The sequence below is a fragment of the Macaca nemestrina genome, chromosome 14 (assembly GCF_043159975.1).
Source record: "Macaca nemestrina isolate mMacNem1 chromosome 14, mMacNem.hap1, whole genome shotgun sequence".
Taxonomy (NCBI): Eukaryota; Metazoa; Chordata; class Mammalia; order Primates; family Cercopithecidae; genus Macaca; species Macaca nemestrina.
This window is the reverse complement of record NC_092138.1, coordinates 8,671,356-8,682,389: the sequence shown is the minus strand read 5'-3', so window position 1 is coordinate 8,682,389 and position 11,034 is coordinate 8,671,356. Positions and strand designations below refer to the sequence as shown.

The following is an 11,034-nucleotide window of genomic DNA, read 5'->3' as shown; positions in this document are numbered from 1 at the left end:
CTCTGCCCCGCCTCCCGCCTCCCTCTGGGCAGCTCAGCTCCCCAGGACCTCTGGGCAGGCTCCCCCTGAGACCCGCCATCTGCTCTGGACACCACTGGGCTTGCTGGCTCTTCACAGCCTTGTTCCAGACTGCATCTCTGCAGGACTCACTTCTGTACGGTGTCCTGGTGATCCAGCACTCCCCGCTCTGCTAAAATGCAGACTCCAGGGGCAGGCTCTTGTTTTGTTCTGGAGGCATTCTTGCACCGTAGGAGTGAATCCAACACAAGTCACAGCCACGTGGCCTGGGCTCACCTTGCTCCATCTTAAAGGCGAGGAGCCCCAGTCCCTGAGCTCTTGCCAGCCTGTCCAACACCACACAGTGGCTCTGGAAGAGGAGGAGCAGGTAGCCTGGGATGTGCCTAGGGACTTTCTGAAGGCTCAACCATCCCAGTTATGACCTCCCCTTGCTCCTCCTTGCAATATCCCTCTTCATTCCTTGTGGAGAAGTGTGGGCTCCATAGAATGAACTGGCAAGTGTGCACGGTGTGGACGGCTCTGAGCAGCTGCCACCACCTGGGGTAACATGGGCAAGGCAGAGGACACAGTCTCCAGCCAGGCCCCTATCACCAGCTGCCTGGCCTGGTACAAGCTATGTTACTTCTCCCTGCCTCAGTTTCTTCATCTGCACAGCGAGGATAATAACAGTGCTTACCTCTTAGGGTTACCATGTGGTTTAAAGAAGGAAATGCAGAGAAAGTGCTTAGGACAGTGCTGGCCTTGTAGGAAAGACTCACAAATATTCATTGTTTCATTGATGAGAGCAAGAAGTGCGCTTGTTACATATTCACCCAATAGTGTGGGGTGGAGGAATGATGTACAGGCGGACACCCTCTTGGAGGACCTGCTAGTGTCTTACTTCCTCTGTACATGGATGGTGACACAGAGGAGGAAGTCTTAAGTTGTTTTTCGTTTCAAAGCGTCTCGTGTCATTTAATAGCCCTGCACTCACACTCGCCCGGAAGTGTGAGCTTGGTTCTCCCTGCGGCAGCGTCGTCACTAACGGGTATTTTCAGCCCTGCTGAGGAATCTGGGCCTGCTCCTTGCCTCCCTCGCCTTCCTCTGCAGCCCACGTGAATTAGCCTGCCTGCCTGCTTAGGGACTGGTCCCTGCAGTGTGGCTCCTGGGGCCCCAGCTTCACTTCTTCAAGGGCCAGGATGTTGAAGAATGGGGAAAAGGACCCCTATGCTAGCCTGCCCTGTGTGGCCCAAGGACCCTTGCCAAGACCAGGTGGGGGTCAAAGTGCAGAAAAAGAAGGATGTCGATTTCAGAAGAAACCGTTGTGAGAATGGCAGGATGGCTCCAGCGTCGGCAGCTCCCCTGGGGCCCCACCCCAGCAGCTCTTGGCAGCAGTCACACAGCTCTCGCATCCAGCCTCAGCCACATGGAAGCAGGCCTCGCTTCCCCCAGCTTTGCTTCTCTGCCCTGCAGGGCTCCTTTCCTGTCCCAGGGAGCTCTACTTTCCAAGCAGTTCTGTGGCCAACAGCTGGAGTCTTATTTTAGGGACAAGCTGGCAGCCCAGCATTTGTACTGAATGTTCCGGGTCGGCCTGGCCTGCGCCTGGTGCACCAGTGGGAACCCCATAAGGCTGGGCGTGGGGGAGCGAATTGCTTCTGAGGTTTGCTGACATTCTGTTTGGCTGCCTGAAATGCTTTCTCTTCATTCAAAGAGCAGCTGCTGGTCTCCGCCCCTCTGTCTTTCCTTCCTCCTCCCAGTGGCTTCCCTGTTCCTGCTATCCTGGCTTTCCTGGCTTTTTTGATCCTCATCCTGGCTCTGGGGGGAAGGAGGATGGGTCTGGAGCACCTGTGAGACCCAAGCCTGGGCCCCCCACCACAGAGGATGCAGCCTCCCAACCCCAAGAGCCCAAGATTGGAGGCCTTGAGCAGAAGCTGGGGTAGGTGAAGTGGGCGCTCAGTCTGCGTGTTATCTGGGGAGGAGCTTGGGTCTCTGGGACACACTGGTAAGATGCGCTCCACTCGATCCTCATCATAACCAAGGGCCCACCGGTGGACTTTTGCTTCTGGTGGCCCCAGGGCCCCTGTCTTCTGGCTACTGCCATCTGTGGCGGATGAGGGATGTCTGACTTCCCCTCTCTGGGCTGTTGGCGGGAGTGGGGGCAGTGGGAAAACACACCTATCAGGCAGTCCCACCCCTGCACAGAGGAGCAGAGACTGTGCCTCAGCCCCAGATTCCTGCCCAGTGGGGACCACATCACGGACAGACACGTTCCTAGCTGGCTGTGTGCAGTCACTGCCACCTTGGGCTCCTGGGAGGCACCAAAGGCCCATTGGGGGTTCCTGAAATGGCGGCACCCACCACAGTCAGCTGCCATCATGCAAGGCACCGAATCTGCTGTCCTGGTGGATGGGATCCCCTTTCTGCCTTTCCTGTTCAGCCTCCCCGAGTCCCATGTCCTCTCTGTGAGGCCATGGCAGGATATGTTGTGGGCAGCTGGATTTCCAGCCCTCTCTGGCAGAGTCAGAGGGGTTGCCTTTGACCAGCAGGAAAGGGATTTGAAGGCAGACCAAGTGGGCCCTGCCCAACTCAGACTGGGGAGGAAGTTTCTGCAGCTGCGGAAGGAGAAGCAATTAATAGCCACTGTCTAGACCCTCCCCTATGACTCCACGCCCAAGGTGCTCCAGACAGGCCTGAGAGTCCCTCTTCGGTCCTAGCCACACCACTCCTGGTGTGACCCGGGCAGGCAGCCCAGCCCACTCCAGCCCCGGCTCCTGGTGGCAGGAGGTGACTTCCTGGCTGTAGCAGGAAGAGTCTCCAGGTTATATGGCCGTGTCCCTGTGCCAGGACTCGGGGTAGGGGTACACTCTGCTCTGGCCCCCGCGGGAAGTGAGTTCCAAAGGAGTCAAGCTTTTGGAGGAGAACTTGGTGGCTGTGCTTCTGACCTGGCATTGCAGGAGCATAAGCCCTGGTCAACTTGTACGAAAAAGCCAGACCCACTGTCACCATCTCACAGGCTGTGTTGCATGCTCTGGTGGTGAGGGCCTGTTTCCCAGCCCTCCTCCCTAGCATGGGGCTGCTCAGGGCAGAGCTCCGGAGATACTGTGGGTTCCTTTGGGGTGGGAGAGCCTGTGGCCAGGTCAGTGAGGAGAACAGAGCGGGAGCATGAGGGTGGGCTGGAGAGGAGCTGTTTGTCCTGCCTCCCTGACCCCAAGGAGGGCACAGTCCACAGGCTATTTTAGGGAGCAAGAACTGGCCAGTCAGAATGTGCCTGAGCCTCTCCCCAAGACAGCAGAACCATCAAAGGGGAACATCTTTGTCTTGGGGGAGCCACGTGGAATTGCATCTAGAACAGATTGTGAACAGGAGCGCCTGTCAATTTACGTTTATCAGGACTTGGTTCTTTTCCCTCCCAGACTTGCCCTGCAAATCTCGTGGTGGGGTGGGGATCAGAGAGCAGAGGGCTTATCTTGACTTTCACGATCTTAGTGTTAATGATAGTTACCCAGGTTGGAGGTTTTTAGCCCCTTTCTTGGCCCTAGACCCAATGGCTCCGTCCATGATATTTTTCAAAGTCTAGTGAAGCAGCAGAGAGAGGAGTGAGAGGGAGGCGAAGACAGAGACAGGACTCTGTTGGCAGATCCCTGCTGTCTTCCAAGACCCTATATAGGCTTCTGTGGAGTTCTCGCAGCTGAAAGCTGAGTCCTTTGCCTGGGGCAGGGGTGGCGTGGGTTCTTGGCCATCACACTCCTGGAACCCTGAATCTTACTGTTCCACAGTTGCAGACCAGCCAGGCCTAGGACCTCAGAGCTGCCTGTGGGCCCATGGAAAGTCATACTTGCATCCAGTCGGCGCTGGGCTGCCATTTTGCAGCTTCCGCCCTGCACATTTTTAGGTCTCTAAAACTCTCACAGTTAATTTTTTCTCTTCCTTTAATGGCACCCAGAAGGGCATCCAGCATTATGCATCAGGTGTTTGACCCAGCTGCATGTGGGATGGAGGGCGTTTGGTTTGGTGGGTCCTGGGAGGAGTTCAGGCCAGGTCAGGATTTATCATTGTTATTGATGCTACAGATAACAGCCTTGCCCTGAAGCCTTTCACAGTTTATCTCCTTTCTTGTTACTCTGATAGGGCTGGGATTGTCCACCACCTGCTCAGTGAGGGCTAACATTGAGTATCCAGCAAGAGTGCTGTATTAAATCATATCTTGGCCAGGCACTATGGCTCATGCTTGTAATTCCAGCATTTTGGGAAGCTGAGGTGGGAGGCTCACATGAGCTCAGTTTAAGACCAGCCTGGGCAACATAGTGGGACCGTGCCTCTACAAAAAAAAAAAAAAAAAAAAAAAAAAAAAAATTAGCCAGGCGTGGTGGCACATGCCTGTAGTTCATCTACTCAAAAGGCTGAGGTGGGAAAATCGTTTGAGCCACAGGAAGCCGAGACTGCCGTGAGCCATGATTGTGCTATCGTACTCCAGCCCAGGCGATAGAGTAAGACTCTGTCTCCAAACAAAAAGCAAAATCTCCTCCTTGGTGGAGACCTCTCAGAGTGCTGGGGAAGGGGCTCCGGAGTCCACAGCCTCTGTTCTCCTCACCCCTCCCTCACTTCCTGGCTGTGTGGGTTTAGCTAGATCAAATGATCTCAGGGTTAGTTTTAGAAGCCAAGGTTTGCATGCTAGGCCCTAAAAAAGATTGCATTTTCAAAAGGCAGTCACATCAACCTAAAAACTCTCTCATCGGCTTTACTTGCAGTATGGCTTGACACCCCTCCTCTGGGAGGTGAGCTCTCTGTCCCCTTCCCTAAGACCTGCTTCCCTCAGTAGACTCTGATGGAGGTCACTTTATGTGACTCGAAGCTGTGTCATAACAGGTGATACAGATCACAGACGGCGCCTGGCCCGCACTCTCTTGGTTTGCTCACTCTGTGGGAAACCAGCTGACATATTGTGAGGACACTCAAGCAGCCCTGAGGAGTGGCCGACACCCAGGATGAGGGACCACAGCCCAGCCCTCCGGGATTCCAGCCAGAAATGCCTGAGTGAGCCAAGACCCGCAGAAACCATAGAGATGATAAACCATTGTTGTTGTCTTCAGCCACTGAATATTTTTTTTTTTTTTTTTTTTTTTTTTTACTTAGTATGATGCCCTGAACAGGTCCATGGCAATAAGAAGAAATCATTATTGCCTTACTGGATTTTAGATTATAGGCAGACAGAAACTTGCTAGCTCAATTGCCAAGCCTCACGCTTTAATTTATGAATAACATTTCTGTTGTGCCCATTGACTATTTAGGTATCAACTTCTAAGGGTTTTTTCTTGTTTTGTTTTCTTCTGAGACCAAGTCTTACTCTGTCACCCAGGCTGGAGTGCAGTGGCTTCATCATAGCCCACTGCAACCTCCACCTCCCGGGTTCAAGCAGTTCTCCCGCATCAGCCTCCCGAGTAGCTGGGATTACAGGCGGCACTACCACGTCTGGTTAATTTTTGTATTTTTAGTAGAGATGGGGTTTCACCATGTTGGCCTGGCTGAACTTCTAAGGTTTTTGAATGTGGCTGTCCTGGCTCTGATATAACTGGAAGTAAAACTGAGACAAAAAACATGGCTCTTCACCTACCGTTCAGCATACCTGAGCACCTGGACTTCTTGTTTCTTTCTTTCCCCTTCCAACCAGAAAGCTCTGTAAATAAGAAGAAGGGGACTGAGACCCACAGGGTTGCCTGGACATTTGGAAAATAATTTTAAATATTTTCACTTGATCTACAGGAGATTACACATTTGCTATGGAGAGCTTCAATTACTAAATGATTAGGTTCACTAGACTAAAAAACAATAATTCTCAGCAGAGAATTTTATATTTCTACTTTAAACCTTGCTCTGCTCTGGTTAAATGTGTTAGAAAGGAACACTTGTGCTTGTTAAAGGAAATTGTCAGAAGAAAACGAAGGGGTTGAAATGGAAGGATGTTCTTGGATTTGGAGTTCCAAGAAAAGAATGTAAATGTTGGATGCAAACTTCCAGTTGCTTGCTCATCTCTGGGCAGAAAGGAGTTTGGTGCTAAGTGCAGGTGGAAAAGGGACTTCTATTTCCTGATTGGGGTGACTAGACCATGGTGAGTGTGTGTTCATCCATAGTACCAGAGCGTGTGTTCACTCTTTACCCTCTTCCTCATGGGTACCACACTTCCAGCTCCTGCTGCAGGCCATCGTGGCTCTGGGATGGAGTCCTGCACAGGGGATGTGGGCGGATGTGGCAGCTTTTTAAATTCTCTGTGTCTCCTTCACGTTCTCTCCTCTCATTTGCTAGACAGACAAAGAGGGCCTGGAGACCTCCGAGGCCATGGTGGTGACAGGGCCACTGAGGAGGGAAAGCCTGAGTCTCTGAAGGTTTGTGTGGAGTACTATTTCCCCCAACCTATGGTAGACTGGGACAAAGGGATAAACGAACTTATAGCTTATTAGGTTACTGAGAGTTAAGAGTGGTTTTCATAGGTGTTAACTCATCTTGGCTAATATACCTACAAACACCTTGGGGACAGGGACACTTGTTAGTGCTCCTTGTCTTTGCAGAGTCTAGCTGTTAATGGGCACAAGGATGTTTACGGAATGAATAAGTGAGAGATAAATGTGTCTTTACTTAGGGCAGCATGGTGCTCTGCTTTTCTTTCCTTTTGTTTTCACAAGATGATGGAAGAAGAAAGTGCTGAGGTCAAACATTGCTATGGTCTGATGGTGCCCCCCCCCTAAAATTCATATGATGAAATTCTAACTCCCAAAGTGATGGTGTTAGAAGGTAGGGCATTTCGGAAGTGATGAAGTCATGGGGGATGAAGCCCTTATGCATGGGATTAGTGCCCTTGTGAAAGAGGCCACAGCACTGCCTTGCCCACTCTACCATGTGAAGACACAGAGAGAAGTCATCATCTGTGAGGAAAGGGCCTTCACCAGTCACTGAATCTATCAGTGCCTTGCTGTGGGACTTCCCAGCCTCCAGAGCTGTGAGAAATACATTTCTATTGTTTAAGAACCACCTAGTCTATGGTATTTTGTAATAGCAGCCAAAATGGACTAATACAGCACTCTAAATAGAAAAAATGGAGATTTCCTAGCTCTTAGCATCTTCTTATTCGTTTACAGAAGAATAAAGTCATCAAGAGTTATTGATGCCAGCACTGCCCTGGAGGGACCAAGAGAACAGGAACTTGTTTTCCTTGTGTTTACCTTTCTTCAAATCTATCCTGTAGACGCATCTGATGGTCAGAGTGGTGTCATCTTAACAGTTATGCCTAATTGTTTTCATAAATAATCATATTTAGTAGGAAAAGAATAAATGAGTCAGAAAGTTTTATATAATAATGTCCTTTAGTTGACTGTGTTCTTGGAAACTCTGGTTGTTCAGAATTGCAGACAAAAATCCTATCACACTGGGAAAGAGCCTAGGTCAAAATGAAATTCCACATTAGTGTTAAATTTGCAAACTTGAGGTGAACACAAGCATATTGTGTTAGTCTGTTCTCACACTACTAATAAAGACATACTCAAGACTGGGTAATTTATAAAGGAAAGTGATTTAATTAACTCACAGTTCCACATGGTTGGAGAGGCCTCACAATCATGGCAGAAAGTGAATGAGGAGCAAAGTCACATCTTACATAGCAGCAGGCAAGAAAGCATGTGCAGGGAAACTCCCCTTAATAAAACCATCAGATCTCATGAGACTTATTCACCGTCACAAGAATAGCACGGGAAAGACCTGCCCCCATGATTTAATTACCTCCTATGATTCAATGTCCCTCTCATGACACTTGGGAATTATGGGAGCTACAATTCATGATGAGATTTGGGTGGGGACACAGTCAAACCATATCACATATCATTGAATATTTTGTGTGTGTATTTCCAAAAAGGTACTAAATTGTCCCTCCCCCATGCATAAAAATGTAACTCCAGGTACTTTCACCTCCAGGCTGCATGAGCCTGCTCAGAATCAGACAACCCATGAACATCCTCCATGTTCAACTCCACACGTCACAGGTGGCTTTCATGGACAGCCAACAACCACCATGCTTTACTGAAAAAATATAGGAAGAGAAACATGCAAAATGCCGCATGGTACACAAGGACTGGAATAAGTTTTTAGAAACTCATGTGTTCCTTATTAGAACATACCAAGTAGATTTTTGACTCCTTAAATAACTTTATTATGGATCTTCATGTCAAAGAGGTAGTTTTAAACGGAGACATTGATAGGCTCAATTACTTCCATAGGTTATTACATTTTCCTTCATTGTAGACCTGGCTATGTGCTGTGGTCAACACATTTGTACCTGCCTACCCTTGGATGGATTTTACTACATTTAGTGGCTACAAACACCCAATTTTCATGAGTAGATTACAAGGCTCTTTGAAAAATAGGGCTAAAATCCCCTATGGATGGAGTCCAAAAGCATGCATATGTATTTATTTTGAACTACCAGAAGAATCTTGGTCATGTCCTTCTATCTGTTCAGTGTACAGGCTTCGACTTAAAGTTTTTATTGCACAAACACCATGCCGAGGATGTTTGAGTCTGCAAAGGACAGAGCGGAAGCCCAGCTGTAGCAAGCTGCATTTTCATTCTGAATGTCTTGGAGATTAGAATTTAATGTAGTTCACAGGAGTTAAGGTTTTCTTCCAAATCCTTTGACATGTTGTGGATTGTGGATTCCAAGTTTATGATCATGTTTATTAGCGCCTTCCGCATTTGTGGGGCAGATTTGCCTGTGGGGGAACGCTTTACTCTTTCTGGTGGATAGACTTGTTTTTCTGAGGTTTGGGAGGCGGGGGTAGTGGTGATGATGCTAGAGAGGTTGTGTTGCCCCAACTTTTCCTCCTCCCTGTCTCCTCCCAAGATGTGGGAGTCATAAAACCTGAGTTAAACTGAGCAGAAATGCAAAACCTCACTGCCTAGGCAAGACGCCCCAGAGCAAAGGTCCTGAGACGTCACTGGGGTGCGCACCCACATGGACTGATTTCAGGGACACGTGTGGTGGGTTGTGGCTTTAAAACGTAGCCCGAATTCTGTGATATTCCTCCAGTTGAGAGATGGGGTCCCCCTCTCCAAGCAGCCCTTCACAGTTGGTAACCCCATGACTCCACAGCAGCCAAGCACAGGGAGAGTGGGCTGAGGCCCGGCTTGGTCCATGGCTCTCATGGCTGTGACCTGGAATCATCTCCTTTGTTAAAGCCTTGTCCTGTTGGGAGGCTGAGGCTTCTATCTGTCATTAGGGGTATAAACATCAGGTGGGCAGTTCTCGGATGAGGGAAGGAAGAGACATAGGAAGTCAGGAGGAGAGGGCACTGAGGAGAGAGCCGCCCACCCCAGACCCAGCCCATGACAGACGGAGCTGCATGCCCCACAGTGTTTTCTTTTCCTGGGTGGCTCAGCTCCTGGAAGCTCATCCATCTCTTGTGTAAGGAGGTGGTCTGACAAATGCCTTTTGCTTGGGAATTTGTGACTCTGTGTTTGCGATGCAAGCCTGGGGCCACTGCTGCTGTTGCAGGCTGTGAAACATGGAGTGGCTGCAGGGTTGGGGGCTTTGGAGCTTCCTCTAAGGAAAAGGAAGGCACCGAGTTCAGGGCTCTGGGTGGCCTCCAGCTCAGTGTCTGCTTTCATGGGATATGGTAACACGGAGAGCAAGGCTGTCTGTTTGGAAGAAGCGAGCAAACTGTCCCCACACGTGAGAGAAACCAGGAGACTCAATTCTAGTCACGGGGAAGTGAGCTGTCATAGCCCTGAGTCTGAGAAGGCGTCTAGTCGGGGACACACCAAGGCAGAGCTTGGGTGTGAGGCAAGAGCAGGATGGACCGTCCTGTGCAAATACAGGGCTGGGAACAGAACTCTTGCTGGTGGAGACTCCCTGATAGAAGTACCCGGGAGGCCCCACTTTCCATCGCTGGGCCCCCCTTGTCTGTGCTGTGGGTCCTTCATGCTGTACCTTTGTGAGTGCGGTTGCTGGTGTAAACTCTGTCTGGGTAGTGGAGTGGGGCTGCTGAGAGCTGGAGGGAGAGTTTTGGGAGAGTCAGCACTGGGGGGCTACTTTCCTTGCTGTGTGGGACCCAGTGCCCGCAGCCATCTCCTTGAAGTGAACTTTTAACAAAGTTCTTTGTATGGTGAGCTAATCACTCCTTCCAAAATGAGTCTGGCCGGATGTTTCCCTTCTCTGTCTAGGAACGGAGGAGCACGTGTTCCTGCTGCACTACCCACATGTTACCAAAAAAAAAAAAAAAAAAAAATTAAACAAACCTCGAGCTGAGTTCATGACACTTACGCCCATGTGCTTAGGGCAAAGGTCCGGGTGCCTGCCCTTGTCTTTGAAGTAGGTACATAGCACGATGGACTGATGAGTGGGTGGACAGATTTGAGAGAAAGCAGGTATGGCAAAATGTTCATGGTGCATGCACACCGTGGGGTTGAGGGTGCAATTCTTTCCGCTTTTCTAGAGATTGGAAATGTTCACAGTGAAACACTGGGTGATCTCAGAGTCATGGGGCCCCTTAGGGTCGCCCACTCATGTCTCTACTCTGCATTGATCGCACTGTAAGCGTACAGAACTGGAGATGGGACACCTGCCCTTTGGTAGTGCATGGTGTGTATTCTTGGGAAGGACACCCTGTGGTGGAGGACAGGCTGCCTCCTGCAGGCCAGTCAGCAGCCCTGGCTCCCAGGCACTGACTCCTGGGAGAAGCCCTCAGTCACTGAGACAAGGCCAGACAGGGCAGATGAGGCAGTACCACCCCAGGTCGACAAGCACTAGTCTAGGCCTGGAAGGCCCAGGGAGGGCAGCCTGCCCTGGGGAGGGTACACAGCATGGGAGTGGCTGCCACAACCTAGAGCCTGGGAGCCTGAGTCCCTGGTTGGACTCTTTGTTCGTTCTCTTTCTTCTTACAAAACCAAATGGTGCTTGAGCCAGTCGTTTAGGAAATGGTAGCAGTTCTCTGCTCTGGGTACCACTGCATGTACTGAAAATCACCGTGGTCAGGCTTTCTCTCCAAGTTCATGAAA

General features: G+C 50.2%; 1 long non-coding RNA gene across 1 annotated transcript in view; it reads left to right on the top strand.

Moving 5' to 3' along the window:
- Nucleotides 1–684: 684 nt before the first annotated feature.
- The window catches only part of LOC139358086 (uncharacterized), a 31,928-nt gene continuing 21,578 nt past the window's right edge, over nucleotides 685–11,034 (top strand). Inside the window, exon 1 of the long non-coding RNA XR_011612342.1 lies at nucleotides 685–1,933. This is a non-coding gene — a long non-coding RNA (uncharacterized lncRNA). The remainder of the gene's footprint in view (nucleotides 1,934–11,034) is intronic.